This window comes from Vidua macroura, chromosome 10 (assembly GCF_024509145.1).
Source record: "Vidua macroura isolate BioBank_ID:100142 chromosome 10, ASM2450914v1, whole genome shotgun sequence".
In the NCBI taxonomy this organism is placed as follows: domain Eukaryota; kingdom Metazoa; phylum Chordata; class Aves; order Passeriformes; family Viduidae; genus Vidua; species Vidua macroura.
The window spans coordinates 13,095,941-13,116,721 of NC_071580.1; the positions used below are offsets into that span (position 1 = coordinate 13,095,941).

General features: G+C 37.8%; 1 long non-coding RNA gene across 1 annotated transcript; it reads left to right on the forward strand.

Moving 5' to 3' along the window:
- Window positions 1-18: 18 nt before the first annotated feature.
- Window positions 19-20,527, forward strand: LOC128812300 (uncharacterized). Its single transcript, XR_008438682.1, has 3 exons — window positions 19-98; window positions 18,024-18,174; window positions 19,544-20,527. It is a non-coding gene; the product is annotated as an uncharacterized LOC128812300 (long non-coding RNA).
- Window positions 20,528-20,781: the final 254 nt, after the last annotated feature.

Below are 20,781 nucleotides of genomic sequence, written 5' to 3' on the forward strand. Positions count from 1 at the left end.
GCCGCGCCGCGGCCGCGGGGAGCGTGCCGGGCCCGGGAGGGGGGAGCTGGGCTGCGTTACACCTCCGTCCCTGCCCTCCCCGGCAGAGGTAACCACAGGTAAAAGCAGCTGGTGCCTTGGGCCGTGTTGCGGACAAGTACAAATTTTACAAAAAGATATTCAGTGCTGGGTGCTCTAAAAATACAAACCAATCCAGGCTCGTTAGAATAGTTTTTTTTTTTTTTCATATTCTTGAGGTATTTGTAAAAATACCTCAGGGAGGAATTGTCAGGGAGGAATTGTCCTGCTATAACTTTTTTTTTTCATTTCAATACTTTTCAAGTTGAAGGGCAGATGAATTTATGTGATGTGAGATTTTTTTTTTTTTGTAAATGTTAAAATTTTACTAGATTATGGTCTTAAGATATTTGATATTTATTAAATCCTCTTCTATTAAGAAAAAAAAATAGGTATATTTACAGATCACCCATGGGTTGAAATTTTTTTTACTGTAAGTATAATACAAATAACATGTGTGACTTCCTAAGGATTCCTAAGGATTTACTAAAGAGTGTAAACTTAAAAAAAATAATATTAGGAGTTACCATGGTGTGTATTCTACACAGAAAAAAAAAATCTTAGTAAGTTAGCCTAAGATTTTGGAGCAGCCTACCACAATCCAAGGTAAGTAGGTTCCCGTGTAATTGTATTTTCCATCAATATTTTGCACTTTGTTTTTAGAATCAGTGTCCTCTTTCAGCCTTCAACTTTGGGATTTATTTCACCAGATCTGTCAGTTTGCCCATTCTCCCTGTGTTTTGGTGTTTAGAAGTTTCCCATCTTCACAGCAATAACTTAAAACCTAGTGAGTTGCATTCTATGCCTAGTAGGTACTTCTTATTCCTATGGTTTGTGGTTGGTAAGTAGAATAAAAGAAATTTAAAAAAAAGAAAGTCAATTTAGTTTTAAGTGTCTTCAAACTCATAGTGCATATTTTTGTTTAAACGATACAACAGAAACTCTATTTTCTGAACAAAATTGCTGATATTAGCACAAAGCAAACTGACCATTGCCTGAAACATTAAATTTTACCTAAAAGGGTTTTTTTTAAAGTTCTTTGTCTTTATGCTGTCACTGTGGAAAACCCACAGAAGCAGGGATCCTCTGTCATTCAGTAAGTTCCTTTTCTTGTGCTCTTGATTTCATTTCTCTGAGCTTTGATGTATGCTTTACTCCAGTTGTGAGAAATGCATATATAAAATGCCACATGCATATGAGAATTTCAAGTGTAAATGGATTTAAGCCCTAACTTTAAGGAGAGCCCTGTCCACAAAGAAAAATGATTACCCATTAATTTTTAGACCTATAATCTTAAAATGTCTCAAAATGTCATGGAGGCAAATACATCACAGCCAGGATAAATCTTTCTAGTCTTCTTACTTTTTTTAAAACAGCAAAAAAACAAGTTATACCTTACATGATAGCTTCAAAAAAGCACAATTATCCTATGTTTTGCGCCATATATTTATCAGTAATCCGTTCTGTGTGCAACTTTAAGATAAAAGCTTGCAGCTACTCCACTGCTCGCTTTTCCAAGGCACTTAAAAATGGAAAAATTGCAGCTGGAGAGGCTGGCCAGTAGAGGCCTCTCTAGATTTGCCTTATGATTAAGAACTCTGACTGCCTGGAATCAGTTGCAGTGAGCAAAAGTACTTGAAAAGATTCTGTGGCGTGGAGGGGGAAAGATCACTTTTTAATGCCCTTTTAAGTTGTAAGATGTTGATTAATGTTGCCCTTTACATTAATGATGTTTCAAGTAAAAGAAAACAAATTTAAAATGGATAAATTCTATTGAGGATGCATTAATTAAACAGAGACTTTACCATATGCTGTGGCTGGAGTGCTTGCTGGCCTTTCTGTTGTTGTTACCTGTGTAAAATCCACCCCATCCTCTACATGAATGCCCAAGCTGAATAGCCATTTGAATGCAAGCTTTAGTTTGATTCGCCATACAAGGGGTACTGTGTCACTGTGTTTTCTTTCTAGGAGTCACTAAGTGATTTCTATATCTGTTGTCATGGTGATATAGCAAAGCAGGGGAAAATGGGGGCAACTCCAGGCTTTCTCTACACCCTCTGCACTAAGAACTAAGATGTTGTTAGCAGGCCTATAAAACATTGGGCTTTATCTAGGCCTTCTTTTTGTTCTCTGATTGTCAATAAAACTCATTTTAAGGGTAACAAGGACATCTAAATGTCATCTGTCACAGTGTTAGAGAGATTAAGTTTGTTTAGGAGCTTGTGCTGGACAAAAGGCCACTATTTGTTCGGCAGATACAAAGCGGTGTTGGCCATCAGGAATCGTGATTTAGAAGGAGGCTGCATGGAGCATCCAGGGAAGATCAGCTCAGTTGCAGGTGATAGTAAGAGGCTCCTTGACATGACAGCATTTAAAACACCACCAAAACAAATACAGTTTTGAGTTAGGAGTGAGTTTATCAGGGTTTTGTTCTCTTGGGCTGGTTTGTTGTTTTTTTGGGGTTTTTTTTTTTGTTTTTTTGTTTTTTTGTTACTCATCAGCTTTGTAGACCACACGTTACTAGAGTAGCTGCATAGACCTGAGGGAAGAAAACAGCCATTGACAGAGGATGGCCTGTTTAAAAACATGACACACACACCTGATAGTCCTTGAATGAATTAGAAAAGAAGAGAGAAAGGAGGTTTTTTATGGAAAATCCAACAATAATAGGTGATGCATTAACTCAGCATTTACTTAATAATGAGGCTAAATGGAAAGTACAGATTAATGAAGACATTGGTGTTATTAAAATCAAATCCTGCGGTTCATATGCTTTTCTTAATAATGAACATTGTGGCTATTGGAGAGGAAGAACAGGATTTTTTCTATTAATTTGGCACACATCCCAGATCTCATTCAACCAGAACCTATCCTGTGCAAAATGCAACCAATGGCCTTTATGTTCCACAGTCTTGCTGTTTAATATTTTTGTTAATCCAAAAAAAGGGGCTTTTCTTTTTTCAAAATAAAGAAAAGGAAAGGGTGATCTTTGAGCCTAGACAATAATTAAATAACACAGACCAGCCATGTTGATTTTAGCAGAAAGGTTGGTTGAAAAATGTTTCTAGAAGGGAGATGTGATGGTGTTTATTGCGCTACAACTGCATTTAATTCTGACAGTTGTGTTTTGATAGTAATACGATGTATAATGCTGATTGAGGTATTTTGTGGCTTGTTGTGTATTTAGTGAGATCTAAAAGACAATATTCAGGACATGTATCTTGACAGGTAAAAATATTTTAGTCTCATTCGGTAAGGTTGCTGTAGTTCCAATGACAAACAAGCAGGATTTGAGATGCAGCTGAACAATGGAGTTGGCAGACTTGAGTGCTCATTTTGCCGTATGCTCAATGTGAAACATTTGTTTGACGTGGAAGGAAGCTGCATAACCTGGAAGTGGGGTTTGTGCATCACGGCAGTATCCACTCCTTACTCAAGTGTTTCCCATTGTTGACCCAGCCATGTTCCCTGAGGGTCTGCAGAGAGAATGGAGGAGGCAAATAGCATGGCATGGGAGAGGAGATACAAGCCATGGAAAGGGGTCCTGGTCCTCTCAGGTAGGCCAGAAGGGAAGAGCATGCCAGAATGTTGTTTTTCCATTAATTAGGTTTTCCCCTCTAACAGTTACCCCAGCTGTTATCAGCTTGATTTGCATGTGGATGAGAATAACTTCGGCTGAAGAAGTAAGAGCATCTTCGGCTGAAGAAGTAAGAAGTAACAGCATGCTCTGTTAGCTTCTGTTTTCCTCATATCACAGGCTGCATTCATAGTGAAATTAAATGCAAACACCACTGTAAATCCCTTATGAGTAAACCTTGTCAAATACAGGAAGTAAATCCCCTGCTCTGGGTAAGTGACAGTAAAAATTAAACACGTGCAACTAGGCGTATAGTAAAACCCACTATAACATTTTCAGCTGGTTTAAACCAGCTCAGCCTCTAAAAGGTGTGTTGAGGTTGTAGCTATAAAGAGCAGGAGCCACCCTCACTATTTGCCCATCCCTGCCGCAGAGGGCAGGCAGGGGCTGCCCAATGGCAGAAGATCAGTATTGCTCTGTTGTCTCTTTCTATATCACTATGTCCAGGGAACGTAAAATTGTGGCAGGGAGCCTCTCTACCACCTACAGCTCTCTCCTGTGAAAGAGGCTTTCCCATCCAAGCAATTTACATGGTTTTCTGACGTCTCTGTGACCAGGCTCTTGCAAATTACTTATTACCAGGAGGCCAGAACCAAGGCTTTAGTGTTCAGTATTGGAATCAGTTGTCAGGAGAAAAAAACATATTGCAAGGATGTTGTGAGCAGGCCTATAAAACATGGGGCTTTCTCTAGGCCTTCTTTTTGTTCTCTGATTGTCAATAAAACTCAAAAAAGAGTTTTTTCCCCCTTTGCAGACTTTTTTATGATCATGACCTGCCACTCTTCTGTTTTCTGTTATTTTAGGTATGTAATCTGCTATTCATTCTGTTCCGCCCCACATTTTGCATTGAGCTACGAGACCAGAGTTGGTCCAGAAGTCAGGAGATCCTATCTCTCTCCTCCCTACACTATTTGCAATGAAGGCCAGTAAAAGGAGTTTCTTTGTCTCTAGGGTACTTCTAGGGTTTATGAAGTGTTCATGGGACCTTGTTGGACCCTTGTGCAAAGGGCAGTTTGATGATATGAAATGCCTTCTTACTGTGGAGCAAGCTAAGGCAATGGAATGAATGGCACTGAAGACTCAGGTATTTGATCATTGCCCAGTTATTCTATGATTAAATTTAGTTTTTACATTTTCTTTCTCTACCTCTGCAGTGACAATTCCATGCAAGCTGTCACCTTGACATCACTGGGACAGTTAAGTGCTACTCAGTGTGAGAAAGGGCTGCAGAATTGGGCCTCATTTAGGAAATGCTTTAGGGCCATCAAAAGCCTGACCCCTACTCTGGCTTCAAAGAAGTTATTGCTAAGTATTATTAGTGTGTTCAAACTGGGACACTCGTACCAGTGCCGGGAGCAGAAAGTGCTCCAGCTTCAATCGGCGTTTCTCATCGGTGGGGTCTCCAGCAGCAAGCTGGCAGCCTTTGAGCTTCCCTCATGCTGCTGGGAATAAGTGGGCAAAGGTGCCTGTGAGTCTTCAGGTGCACAAGTCTGCTCCACCGAGGCCTGGATGCAGATTCCCTTCCCTGCACTGAGAAGCACCTTGTGTTGTGTAATGCTTTTCTGATGTGAAGTAAAGCCCAGACGAGTCAATCCTGTCACTTGGTGGGTGCCTTCAGCATCCGCTGACGTGAGCAGGAGCAGAGGGTGTTCGCCCACAGTGGGCAAGCTCAGACCTTTAGTGTTAAGTACTGAAATTGCCTGTTTGTACAGCAATGACCTGAATGTTGTGGGAATATTTTAGATGTTATTATAGCAACTGTTTAGAAAATGAAAGGGGAATAATAAAATTGCTTTGTGTTCTTACCTGACACAGACATTATATAGTCATACTTGGTAAGATGATTTTTTTGGTAATACTTGTTCCAATGTTATTCCTGCTTGTGACTTAAATAGTGAAAGAGCAATGAATTAAATGTCTACACAAGTGTGTCACCTTCTGTTGGAATAGCAGGAACTCAGAATATATTTTATTTTTATTAGTATTATGACTAATGATTATATGTGGGATGTGACTGTTCAAAGTCTCTTAGTAATGAGTTTAGCATTACATTTGCAGAACAAGTCCAATGAAAGAAATTATTGCTATGTAAAGTTAATTCTTAAAAATAATATGAAAAAATTAGCAAGACAGCAAAAATGAGTTTTACTATAGTTTTATAACTGCTCAGTTATTGTGAATTGCTAAGATTTGTAAAGATCTTTGAAGATGAAAAGCTCTGTGTAATATTATTATACTGGCTTTGAGAAAGTAAAAGGAAAAAACCCAGTTCATCCTGTTATAATCCTTTTAGAAATTTTAACAAATCCAACGGCTTTCAAGTAGTGGAAATATTTCAGAAAGTGTTACCACCACTACTGCTGTTGCTCCAGGCTATGTTATCATATACCATAGCGTGCTTGGAAGCAAAGCTTAACTAGGGTCATTCTAATGAATTTTGAACAGTTACATGGACCTAATTTGGCTTTCTGTCCTGTATGAAAGGCAACCTCTTCATGCTGCAGCACCCAGCAGAAACCCCTGAGCCGTCTTATCAGTCTCATCTGCATTTTTCATCATCTGAAAAAGCTGCAAGTAATGCTCAGCCTATGAACTCAGCACATGTGTGTGCTTTTTCCGTCTTCAGCATAGGGGGCAGACAATAGGTTTTTTCAATATCTAAAGAACTGAAAATATATTTTATTCTGCTATCTCCACTTCTGGCTTCAGTTTTATTCTTTCATTTTTGTTACCAGATTTGAGTTCTTGGGTACTAAATTAGGACAGCGTTTGGCCAAATTCCTTTGGTGTCAGCTGTCTCCTCCATTCCCAGGAGAGTTGCAAGGCTCTAGCATCATTCGAGGGAGCTGTTTCCCTGCTGTTGACAGAAAAGACAGGTTGAAATCCAGAACTCATGGGTTCCCATCAACACTGCATGTCTGGGGAGCTGGTCTAGCTGGGCCATGAGTCCATTACACTCAGTGCTCCTTCCAGCCCTACGTCCTTCCTCCTACAGGTGCTACGGAGGAAACAGTTTTGGTGGGCAAACACAGTAAACCGCCCCTGGAGCCAGGTCTGAGTGCCTGAAAGTAAGGGAAGTCTCAGAGATCTAATGTTCTTTACAAAGTAGTATTTCCCATTCTCTCCAATCACTGTGGATATTCTTTCCTTTTTTAAAGTTAAACTATGGTAAATTCTTGCTCTCAAAGAAATCCAGTGTTGGTAAGCGCCAGAGTATTTGGAAATGAGAATTTCCATTTCGCAAAATATAAAATACAAAAATTGAAAGAAAAAATTCTCAGGAATTCCCGTTCCCATTATTGGTGAAAATATTAATTGCCGATCACTGAGATAATTTGCTTCAATAGCATTTGATTGTTTCTTTTTCCCATTTATCCCATATAGGATAAAATGAAAGACACTGAATCAACACATTAAAGTTTAAATGTAATATTTTACTTTCTCTGGAAAGTGCTTGTTGATTTATAGCATCTGTAAATATTGTTATAGATACTTTATTTAAAATGCTTCTATTTTTACTATAGTGCACTATACAACAGAAAACTGAAAAATAGTTTATTCAGCTATCTACCAGAGTTCAATTAGGGAATGAAGATAATAAGTTTCTTTTTCTCATTATTGCATTTGCCATCTTTTCATTTCGGTAGATCCCTTGTTCTAAGGTGAAGCTTCTAACCCTTTCCAGCTATTCCATTTTCATACTTGGATCATGTCCTTCTTATGTGTCTCCTTTCTAATGTAAATAACCCCATGCTTTTAACTTTTCTTCAGGTGAGGGTTGGTTTGGGGTTTTTTTCCTAGATTCTTGACTATTCGTAATTATAGAATTTTTTTTCAGGTTCTAATTTACCTCTACATCACGCCTTTTGCTCAAAAGTGATTAGAAATAATGATGTATTTCTGAAAGAGCTTTATTATCGATAAAGTAATTTAATGATATTTTAATTTTTGCAAACATACTTGCTGTTTTTTTCACTGCAATTCAATACTGTCACTGATAATGCTTATGTCATTTGTCTTTCTCAATGGAAAATGAAAACATTTTAAGAATCACTAGAAAAAAAATTCCCTGAAAAACACCCATATATTTGCACATTAAAATATATTTACTATCATGATAATTCTTCACCCATCTGACTTACATCTCTCCAAGGGTAAATGATAGTCATCTTTGGCTGCTCATGGTTTGTCTAATGAAACCAGGTGTGCTCTGCATTGCTTTTGAGTCTGCAGCAAGAATAGCACATCGCTGTAATTTTGCTCAAATCCCCAGCACCAGTATGCTTAAATTGCTCTGCATTTGTGTACTAGCTTTTTACATTTCACCTACCTGCATATTCTTCAAAGTGTACTGAACATTGCCAAGCTGCTAAGATGCTTAATGGATTCTTACCTAAATGGCTCTGTGTCCTCCATGGTCTCATAGGAAGTTGAAGGACTGAAGGCAAGGTGTTTGAAGGCATCTGAATGGGAGGCTTCGAATGGTTTTGCTTAGCTCTGGGCACCCAGCACTATCAGGAGGCTGATCTCTCTGGGTTTCCCCTCCTCCTAAGGAATGCTCGAGTGTTGCCAGTTTGCAGAGAGACAATATTGCAAGTTCCTGTGAGTAAATCTCAGTGCTATGGGTATGGGCAATTGTAAATTCTCAGCCTTGGTTTGTTTCATGGAGTAATAATTTCAGTGGACTTTATCACATATGTACCACAAATATTGCATGATGTTTTAGCTTCCTTGTCTGTACGGACATAAAATAGAGTTGCAAGATGAAGACATGTATTCACCTCAAGGCAGAGCTGTTGTTTCCAAGTACCAAGCATGAGTGGATACTTGATTATTTTGGTTCTATCCACTGTTGCCTACTTTATATTTTTTATCCAAGTTACTCAACATGGCAGTTTTTAATTTTCATCTTCCAACAGCTACCTAAGTCAGCCTAATTTTTCCTAAACATTCCATGTCTTCTTGTGTATGATCCCTTTTCTCAATATTAATGAACCCAAAGGGTCTGATCCTAGACTTCCCCTCTTCAGTGGCAGCTTAGGAACTTGCTTGAGATTAAATACAATGTCAGTCCAGTGTCTTAAAAGCCTACTGTTTATTACTAAGTCCTCAGATCTGTCCAAAGAATTACATGGCAGCACATACCCTCAACTTCTAAATGGCAACAAATGTTGAGCAAGAAAGATTTCAGAGAGCTGAATTATCTCGTTAAATTAACTGGAACATTTTAATTTTTACTAGAGTTGAGTGAGCTTGAGTAAATATGACGAATTGGACCCTCACTTCATTTAGCAGACATCAAACACACACAGAATGTTGCCCAATTTAATTTAGCTCTGCCAAGCTGGGAAAATGCTTGTAAAACATCAGTGAAGAAGAAAAGGGCTAAAATTTACTCTTGGTTAAGAGTGCATGCATAAATTCCCTTGACATAAACTGGTGTTGTATATGTATGTACATATATATACCATAAACCTTCCCTCAGGGAAAATCCTCCAAACACCTGCAGCCAGAATTTGTGCTACCATGAGTTATTCCCAATAAAGTCAATAACAGTCTTCCCTTTTGCTCTAAATGGAATATGTAACTCCTGTCTTACACTCCAAGGTTTATCTCCTTTTCCTCTCCTGTGTCTTATCGAACACATACCAGCACAGTTGTTTCAGTTGTTTGTTCAGTCATGCTCAGTAGAGTGGTTGGCTTTTTTTGTTTTTTTTTTTGCTTTATCCCCTGAGCTTAATGGGCACATTTTGTGAAGAGTGAGCCAACCAGGTAAATAGCTGCTACTATGGAGCTTAAGAGCTACAGCTCTCAAATTAGGAGGTGCTTTTTATCAAATAGGCTGCTGTAGCTCTAATATTAGCAACAAAACAAGGGCTTTTCAGACAAGAAAAAAAAATCTTTTGTCTGACTCTGTATCACACTTAACTCTGTTGCCTTGTCAAATATGTCAATGTTCATATTATACAGCAGCATTCATCTGTGGATGCAAAAGTGCTTTGCAAATATTACCTCTCAAATACTTTTAATTTATATTTAACAACCAGTTTTCTGAGATGGTACTCAAAAAGAATCAGAGTGAACTATTAAAAAAGTTAGTATAAATAAATTATAGTGATTTATTTGCTTTCCTGTTGCTCTATAGAAAGTTGTTGGCTTGAGCTCCAGGGCAATGCTACCTAAGCCTGCTTCAAACAGCTTTTTTTTCTCCTTTTGTTTTAACACCATGTCCACACATCTCTACATGCTTCTTGAATTCTAGTTTCAGCTCCTCTGTTGCTGTAATTGGTGAGCATCTTCTGGTAGAGCACCAGGAATGAGGCACACAGGAGGCAGAATACAGTCCTGAGTAGAGGTGTTATGGTCTCAAATGCATCCAACACACAAAAATAGTTATCTTTTTTTTCCAACTTTTAAACAAATTGTATTACTTTTTTGCATGCTTCAGAAGCATTAGCTAGAAACATTACTGAAGGAGTTCCTTGCCTTCAGGCTATGCAACTTGTCCCAGTGTTTTAAGGCATTTTTACTGATTTTTTAAACAAATTTGCTTTGAGCACAGTCTTTCATCCTATGTTTTCTGACAACAAGGCTGCAAGCCGGTTTGCAGAAGGGAAATGTCACAGACACATGCTATGAGTTTTAAACTGGTCTGTGAAACACTGCAATAGGCTGACTTCTACTATTACACGTCTGAAATCACAACAATACTGAGCTACTTACGTGCTCACTGAAAACACCCTGGATATTAGGCATTCCTTATCTCAAATTTGTCATCTGGTTTATTAGTTTCAAAATATTAGGTTTTGTGAGTAGTCCATTTGTTTGTTATTCTGTAAGAATTGTTAGTTTAATGCTAAAAGAATGCATTGAGGCAAAAGGAAATGGAGGGAAGTTGCAGACAGGCTGTCTTTGGTGCTCTTCTTGGGTTCCCTATTGGTCTGTTCTAGGTCTTGTGTATCAGAGCTGGTACATGCTTACAACACTGCTTTGAGTTTTCTGACAACTGCAGGTGATTTTTCCCTTTGCCCTTACCAGGATTTTGGTACCCAGAGTTGGGTTCCCAGACTGAAAAATTTCAAGTCTCAGGTCTTTGTTTTCATCAGAGATGTGCACAGTGAGTGAGTGAAATGACATGTGGACTGTGTATCAAGGAATGGCTGAGCAATGCGAAGTTTTTGCTCTGGAGCACATTTATTCTTGATGCCAATTTGGTGAGGATGCTCTCTGCCTGCTGAGGAATGCAGAGGTGCTGCTCATCCTTGGAGCACAAGGCTACTTTGGGCTGGTTTGTTTGCAGGGTCTGTTTTAGGATAATAATTTTGCAGACAGCTCTGTTGTGTAAGAAAGCTCCCATTCAGGTACACAGGGCTAAAATAATTAAATGTGTTCCTAGGGCAGAGATAAACATTGCCCTTCTATTTCTTGAAAGCAGATGAACTTGCTAGACCCACCCAAATGCTTTGGGGTTGTCTCCTGCCTGATGGGCTGCCACCAAAGCTCTAAAGCCTTCACACACAAAGGCACCACGGGACTCCCACCCTCGACATGAGTGCTCTGCCTGCCTCTGGCGCTGCCTGTCAGACCCGCTTCAGCTGGAATCAAGGTAAAGAATCAGCAGCACTAAATACTACAGGACAAAGGCATAAACCAGCTTTGTAACCCTGGGCAACCTGGGTGTTTGCTGACTGACAGTGGGAATGACAGCCCGGTTGTCACTCTAAAATATCGTCTTCTAATCATTCCAGATGTCACCCGACACAATGACGGCTACTAAAAAGGGAATAATTTGGGAAAAGTCATAAAGCCTATTATCTCCTGCTGAAACAATTTCTCTCTGCCATTTCTGAAGTCTCTGCAAAATAGATCCAGAATATCCCATATGTAACATGCCACTGGTTTATTAAGAGAGGGTGTCCACTTAGAGCTGCACTGGGTACCCCATGACATTCCTGGAGAAAGCCACCCCTGAGCTATGCCACACCTTCATGTCATGGCAGGTGACTCCAATCTGTGGAGCTGAAATATTTCACCTGTTCCAAAACACAACAGGCAGCAAAAAGCTATCGTAGCTGTTCACACACACAGCCTGACAAATCAGAGAGAGGATGGAGATGATCACAACAGCAGCAGAGTGCAGTTTCTGGGTAGAATTCTTATTGTTATCTTTTCTCCTTAACAAAGAAAGAAACATCTGAAAACGTTGTTAGGGCCTTTTCATTTTACTTAATTTATTCAATTGCATTTTAATTTCAATATGAAGAGAAGACTTTATTCTGAACTTTGGGCTGAATGAAGGGTTGCACATAAAGGAAATGTAACAAATAAAAAAAGAAAATCTCTTTTGAGAAGGGCAACAAAACATAGTGGATGAAGTAGAAGAGAGAAGACAGAAAAGACAGAAAATTATGATATCTGAATATTAAGCTTTAAATTTTGAAAGCATAGCCTAAACTGCTGAAGTTAGAATATATTTTGTCATCCATATAAAACTAAAAATAAACCCCTAGATTTTTTCATTATAGCAGAGTGTTTTAAGGGCAGGAACTGCAACTGGAAAACTTTCATCGATTATTCTGTCAATTCCTTCCAAAATCTAGTGGAGGAGATTGCAGACTGTGAGCCAGAAAATTCTGTATATCATTCATGTAAAATATCTCAATGAAATATGCTGAAAGGTTGCTGCCAAACTTTGGTAGAGAAGACAAAAGTATGTTTAGGGCAACTATTAAAAACCTCTCCTTTAAGGTGCATTGAGCCTTTTTCTGCCACTGTCACTCACACTGGCTGATAACTGACTCTACTCAATTGCAGTGAAAGTAGTGGAATAATTTATGTAGTAAGGAGTTAAATTTGCATGAATTTAGGCAGCAGATTTTAGTAATTTATCTTAATGAATAATTTCATTAAGATGAAAAATTCTGTAATGGTCAGGATGGTCACAGGGAAGAATCCCATCTAGAAAAAAACAGAGGTTTTCTGACTGGCATTTCTATTGGTGTGTCGTGCAAATACAGTTTCTTCTTATCCCTTTGCAAAATATTTAATTTTATCATGTGACAGTTGTGAAGTTTTAGCTTGTCCAAAGAGCAGCTTGAGTGTAGCACTGAAGGCTTGAACTTCCAAACAGTGACTTGAACAGTTTTGTGTAACAAGTTGTGATAAAAGATCATTCTGAAGTCCCCCTTTCATGCCACTTAGATAAGATTGCTTTCTGCTTTTAATATTTTGGCCATGAATTCTCTTTGACATGGAGCAGCCCAGGACAACGTCACAAAATGTGTTTATTTCAGATTTTGTAGAAAGTGATACTAACTCTCTCTTGAAAGTTTATCAGATTAGGTATTGGTTGTCAGTATCTGTGAGTCTTAATTTTCGCATGATTGTGTCTCACTATCTTTGTGTATACATATGTGGGGTTTTTTTGTTTGCACATACTGGATTCCTTTTAAATCTATAGATTAGATATGTTCTTATTCAAATCTATGTGTTGTTCATTATTAGGATTCCCCTTTCTAACTGAAATACATTTTTTAAATATAACTACTCCATGTCTTGCAAAGTTTAGCCAACAAACACCACAGTGATCTGGAAACCAGTAGCTCTTTTTTCAAGCAAAAAAGTTGACATGTGTGCTCAAATTGTAGGAATTTAAAATCAAGGGGCTGTAAATGCTGCCCTTGCTTGGTAATCAAGTCCTATCTGATAGCAGAATTATTGCAGTGATTCCACTGTGGCAGGCTAAAGTTAGGAGCCAGTAGGAAATAGAAATGTATGAGTGTGCACATCCATCTATGCATCTGTGTGCCCATAAACACTTGTTTTCTGCAGACAATTCAAGTGAATATACCTACTTATATATATTATAGAAAAGGACTTTGATTTTCTACAAAACTGTATGTGAAATTTAAGTTTGTAAACAGTTTTGTCATGTAAAAAAATAAAAATCCACTAAAAAGACTGGAAAAGTGCTTCAAATTCAATCTTTGAGTATACCAGACATAACCTGTCATTTCACAATATTGGAGGGCAGGTTCTTTTGTTTCAGAACCTTCAATAATTTTATGTGTTCTGATTAAATTTTCTCTAGAATTTTGCTGTCAGTTAAAAACCTGAAATGTACTCAGAAACTTCAGTTTATAAAATCACTTAGCTGGAACTTAGATCAATGTTTGCATAGTCCCTCTGAACCAATGGGTCTTATGTGGATGCAAAGTGTGAAAGGAAACCCTGGGCCTGTAAGAAGTAATAGTGAACAGCAGATACTGAAAAAATGTCTGTGAAGAACCAAAGGCAGTCAGTTACTCAATTTATTACTGGATACCGCTAGCAGCAATTTTTAAAAAATCAACCAGCTTCTCTTCCCTCTGATATTTCAGCTATCCATTTCATATTGTTCCATTCTTTAAGTTTTATCACTAGTACCACAGCTCCAGGGAAGCTCAAAAAACTCTAGGGCTTACTTGTATTTGTTCCCAATTTTCTTTTATTAAATGATAAAGAAATGATAAAAAATGCTATGTGCTATCTTATTTTCTAGCAATGTCATGCCCTTAAATACTGTTTAATTTCTCATTACTATGCTTTAGTGACTTGTTTGGAGCTACCCATTTTACACTTTACTCAGTTTTCTATGGAAATTGCATCTGTCTATGCTTCATCAAGACTAATAACTCACTAGGCATTTGGATTCAAAGTGATATTAACAAAAGAGTGAATAAAAAAAAAAAAATGCATTGCAGTGCTTTGGTAACTGGTGGTTGGAAAAATAGAGCCAAGCATAGGAATCTCAACATACAAGGCTGGTTCCTCACCTCTGTCTCACACCTTTGCCACTGGCTGCTGCAGGAAATAGGACTCTGCCAGAGAGACCTTTGCTCTCATCCAGTTGGTTTTTGCTTGAATTTTATGCTTTCATTTTTCTTCTCTATTTTGTGGATAGTTAGATTACTGAAGGATAAAAGGACCAGAAGAAAGTTCCCTGTTTTTTTTCACACTTGTCTGCTTCTCAGTTTACAGTCTCTTCACTGCCTAGAAGGAGGAAAGAAAATGAAGAGGAGAACAAATATTCCTTGCTTTCCTGAGGCTGGTAATCCAGCCAGTTGCAGTCTCAGCCTCTTATAGCTCAGTTTTCCCCATAGCTTTAGGAATATTTCCTGCAGGCTTGGCTCTGCAATGTCAGAGCTGACAGAAGACCGTGGGAGATTAGTTGGTAACTAGCAATCTCTCATAATTTATTCCAGAATCTTTAAACTGTTGCGTGATTTGCCCATAAAAGACAGTTTCTCTTGAGCACGTTAGATGGAAAATATTTTGCAAGTTCATTAGAAGAATTTCCATTAAAAATCTGTTAGAGGGAGCTCCTTCCTGAATCTGAAAATGAAATTGTAAAGGAGCACTCTTTTTTTAAGTTGTATTTGTACTGGGAATTCTCAGAAATCCCAGCCAAGAATTATTGTAGCATTGTACAAGGCTGAAATTCCCTGTAGCTCTATGTTTATCACTTGCTAAGACCCCGTGGCAGCATATGCTTTTCTAGTCGCATATTTACTCTCTGTGACTGAAATGAATGCAAAATTTGCTACCTAGTTATGTGAAATTAACTATCTTTAGTCATCTTGGTCAAACTTGAAAAACTGATTTCTTTGTTATCTGTCAAAATACTTTGTTTCCCCTTGATTTTCTTAATTTTTGCTTGCTCAATTAAGTACCATGTCCTCCTGTGAAGCTTGGATAGGAATATGCTTGAATGTTTTGCTAACGTAAGTTCCATGATTAGATCCATTGCTAGAATTTTTGGGTTCTTTTGAAAAATGTGAGATTTTAATTAGTCTTAATTTTTCAGCATAGGAGTCCAACACCATAATCCACACTTTAAGAATGACCGAATGCTTTAACTGTATGGTAGTTCCCCTTGGATATGCATTGTATTTAAAGGTTAAAGTAAGCCTTGATCAAAGTATTTGCCTCTAGCTGTTCATTGCTACTTTATCTATTGCTTCAGCTGTGAAAAGCTTTTGTATTTGGTTGAGGTTTGTTTGTTTCTCACTGCTAAACTTTTCCAACATTTTAAAATTCTGCTTTACATACAGGTTTGAATTTTCACTTCTCTTTGGAGTATTTTACAAGGACAGAGATTTTACATGCTAAAATACTTTCTGTAAAACACAGCTGTAAAAAAAAAAAAGTGAAGTAAATCTATACTTTATGTCTTCTTGAAACTTTATTCTCTTTAAAAAGGGTTTATGTAATTTTACATAATTCTTTTGGCAGGAATGTTTATTGCCCAGCTGTTTGAAATTATTAATGTACCTCTCAAGCTGCATTTTCAAAGATCAATAATATATATATAAACCTCTTTGAGGGTCCTTGATATGGAGGATTTTTATTGGAGATCCTTGTTCCACTTCAGTAAAAGGATGACACAAGATGTTTACTTTAAAAAGTCTCTGACATCCTCCTGAGAATGTTTTGATAGAATGGCACACATTTGGTTACAATTAGTAAGCCAAACAATTTTCCATTGTTATATCACTGTGTTTGTCTAGACCCTGTAAGGAGCTTTCAGAAAATATCCATCTCCATGTTTCAGTTAATTGATTGCATGTCCAGTAGGATTATTCTATTTTATAAAGCTCCTTGTCCTTTTAATTTTATCACAGAGATTTTACACAAAAGCATGTGGTAGAAAGCAAAAGGGAAATACTGGCACGGTTAAGCATAAAGAGATATTGTACTTGTATCAGGGCTAATATTCCTGTGTCTGGGAAAAAATATCTATGTGTTCCTGCTACTTCTGTGTGCAAGATGTTATACCCGAGGGCTGAAAGTAATAGTAGCTGGTGTGAAAGTATTCACCAATATCAAGTGCAGATGAAAGCTTTTGGAGCCAGCTGAAAGCTGAGTTAATAATTCTTCGGCTTAATATTTGAACTTGCACTCTGTCTGGCGTAATAAATGATGGGTGACTTAATTTTATGTCAATTCTATTAGCAGTGTGATTAAAAGGCTCAAATCCTTATCTGAAATCTTTGCTGTGTTATTTTGGTTATTTGCCATATAATCTGGAGTCTCATCTTTCCTTTTGTATGATAGCTGAAATACATCTTTCTATTGAATATCCTACTTCCTATTTAGAAACTGCTAAGTCTCAGCCAGGATCATTGTCTGTCTGTTTGGGTAGTAAACACCTTGCTACATACATCCCATATTGCTTCCAGTTGTTTGGAGGTTACATGATTAAGCTGGCTGTAATGTGAATTAGTGTCTATGTCACAGAAATTCCCCGTGCAATTATCACCCCTTGGAAATGCTGCAGTGCCAGGTTTAGTCCTGATAACAAGAACTGGTGCTTCTGTGCCTCCTTTAATCATCCTCTTTTGTTTACAGTCTTTTTTGGAGAAGCCACTGATCACAACTCCTGTAACAGTAGGTGCACACTGGCAGCAGAGGAATGCAGAGCTTGTCATGCTATTCTGCTTCAGAAACCTGTGTCCTTGAAGTCTCCTGCATCCCTGCCCTGTCAGACTGGTAACGTTGTGCTGCTTTTATGAATTCTTGGTGGGAGTGGTCAATACTGAATTGAATAATTTCTTTTTGAATTATGTTTTTAACAAAACAATTCTTGAAAAGGTCTGCTGGGTTCTAGATAGGTGCACGGGAAGAAAAGCGTGAGAAAAAAATTCATCCTCCAAAGAAGAGAGAAGGGACTGCACTTGAAGCACTTTCTGCAGTTATCACCTCTGCTCCTTCGGCAGGGTGGGAAAAGACAGACTTGCCCACAGTTCTCTTCTGTCCCCTCCAAGCAGCACTGCAAGGGGAGGTCTCAGTCATGGGTCTCTGCACCACAGCACACAACTTGTGCCTCGGCCATCTCTGCATCAGCATCTCTGTGCAACAAAATCAAAGTGCCTGGTGTCTCCAAAGCTGGAACCAAGGGTTTGGACCCCCACTGCATCTCGGCAGCAAAGTCAGCCCTTTTCATTTCCTTGTCATCAGAGCTGAGTTATGTCAGTTCATGTTCTCTAGAGCAGTTTGAATTCAATTTAGCTAGTGATTAAGTTACTTTGTGTGAATTGGATGCTGGTAGGAATATTTGTTCAAAGGGTTAACTTAACCTTCCCCAAGGTTGTAACGGACACTGGAAGATCAAAAGCTCCTCCAGACTCTCAAAGAGAGAAGAAAAAAGAATTGCTTGCTTTTACAGTTTTCAGTCAATGTCTTCCTTCTGGGAAGCAAGTCTGTGTTTAACATACTTAAACTCATGGTACAAACAACTCATTTTGCCTCTAATCATAAACATAATTTGTCTGGTTTCTCTGTTCTTCAGATTTATGCAGTAGCCATGTTTGTCAAAGTATTTGGCACCAATGACATCATCTTTGTTGAAATGCTGGACAGCATGATGAGTCCCAGATGTTAACGCACACCAAAAGTTGAGAGAGAATGAAATATAAAGATCAACTGTAACAGCTATGGAGGTAATAAAAAGAGATTCTGTTTTCTTCTAGTATTTATAATTATTTATATATTTTTGATGTTTGTTTTGCATACATGATCAATTAGGGACTGTGCTCAATATTATGTATGCACATAAGGACAGACTGAGGTGTGAATTTGGATAAATGCTGAATAAAGCATGATTTAACTTCATAATTGCAGTATTTCCTTTGTGGTTTTTTCCAGTCTTTTACACTTTGCTTGTGCAGATTATGATATATGCAGAATATGTGTGCTAAGATTTAAATGTGCCTCTTTCTTAACTGCCAGGATTTAATTTGTCATTTGGATAAGGGTCTTGCATGGTTATGTCAGCACATCATGTTCTCTAATGAACTGTAACATGACATGCCAATGTTACCAAGAGTAGCACCACTTCCTAATGACACGTCATGTCTGTGAAATGTAGAAAGGATGTGACTTGCTATGAATCAGGCTTGAATTTCTTTTTTAATTTCAAAATAAAATCCTTCTCTGTGCTCCAAAAGTAGCTTTCATAGAAGTATGGTTTAGGTTCTTAAGGGGAAAAATTATGAAGGTACCTGGGCATGGTTTCATAGTGACCACATATCTACCCAAGTGCCCTATGCTGCCTGGTAGAGGAAGCATTAACAAATAATATATCCATCCATCCATCCATCCAGAGCATCTTCAGATGGATAAGGCTGACCTGACTAATATTTGCATGAAAAATCAAGCAGAGATGCTCTCTTAATTTTCTATTAATAATTAGTATTTTCTTTGTATCATTCTGTTGTCTAGATATTGTTCACTATCATGAAAAATTCCCATATCCACAGTCAAAAAATTGACTTGGAAAATATGTTTCTTCAATTTATTTCAGCAGTTCTCCAGGCCTTATAGGCATAACAAAAATTGTATTAAAGTCACTGAGAGAAAAAAGAAACTTAGACTTTTCACATTGGGGTATTGCATCCTGTAAAGACGCTTAATCAGCTGGATGTGTAACACATACGTCATTGTCTTGCCTTAAAAGTCTTCACATCAGAAAAACTATAGAAATACATCAAAATGTAACCTTGTTGTTCTTCTTCTTAGAAGATTATCCTTCATCTCTTTTTTTTTTTGGAATGAAAGTTTTGGCATTAGTCTCAATACATGTTTTCTGAAACCTGAAAGCAGCAGTGACGAGGAGTTGTGGAGTTGGTTGTGGTGCAGTTTTCACTGTGCTGCTCAGTTCTGAGCCAGCCATATGACACTGACATCTCTGAGTATGGGAATTATTCTGAAATTATTTGGATTTTTTCTTATGTTTTCTTTCAGACTGCATGCTAATTTGGGAATAAACATTAAAACCCAAATGACTTACATTGTTCTTTCTGTTTATAGGGCTGTACTCAGTTTACATCTGATGTTCATACATGAAGAATATGGGATTTTTTCAAGGGTTCCTAAAGCTGTTGAGTCTTACAAGTGAGTCTTTCAGATACCCTTACAAAACCCAACACATCCACAGAGTTTAGCTAGATTTCATATTCAAAATTGTTTATGTTCGAGGTCTAATTCACAGTTCTGAAAGCAGCTTGGATGCTTAGTACATTGGATCTCACTGACCTTCAAAGGGACATCTAAGCATTTATGGTCAGATACTGAATGTAAGGGGAGCCTGGTAGGATTCTTTTTATAGTGTTTCATCACCTCAGTCCCTTTGAAATCACTTTAAACATTTTCCTTCAATTTAAAAAATGGGGCATGGATCTAAATCATATGTGTACTTAAGAAAATATTACCTGTAATTTATTTAAACCTTATGAATACTCCAGAAAAAAAGGTGTGTTGTGGATGTAGTGTGTTAGTAGGAAATGTGTGCTATGAATTTTGGGACAAATCTTGGGGTTTTGCCACTGATGTGTCATTTTTAGTCATTACTTGCTGAGCTGTATCATTAGAAATCTGGGTCACATAGGCCATGTTTAAATTACATATCAGATGACCCAAGTGTTTAAGGCAAGCTGGTGTAATTCAGCATCACTTTAAGCAATTTATGCCACTGAAGATCAACCCCCTCAAAGTCCTGCATCTTCCTGAGTGGAATTATTTCACCTTCTCAAGTCTTTTCTTGTATCTCAGTCAGGACATCCTACCTTCCCATCCCTGGCTTATCTGACTGGTTTGTGGAACTGATGCAATTACTGTTTCCATATACACTCTACTGTTAGTCTTAAAAAATGTAAAAATTTCACCTGAAACACAAACATACCTGTTTTAAATAGTGTGTGGAAATGCTGAAGAAGAAAATCTCAAGGGGATAAACAGAGACAACTTTGCTGAGGGGGGAGCAAAATGTTAGTCACATACAGTTATGATAATACAGTATCCTATCATGTAATAAAATATCACACAATATAATGTTTGTTCTGTTCTTTAGTGTCATTTTTACTTGCTGAATAGGTTTTAAAACAGAGTAGGTTTTCTAACAGCTTTGCCAGTTTAGCTATTTTTTTTTCATATCTCCATCCATTTTCCAGCAGTCATTCATTCCCTTTCGCTTCCATCCTTATGGCCAGAGAACTGTGCTGTGACATGCTGAAAAATGTTTACTAAGGTGATTAAAAGTCACATTCAAA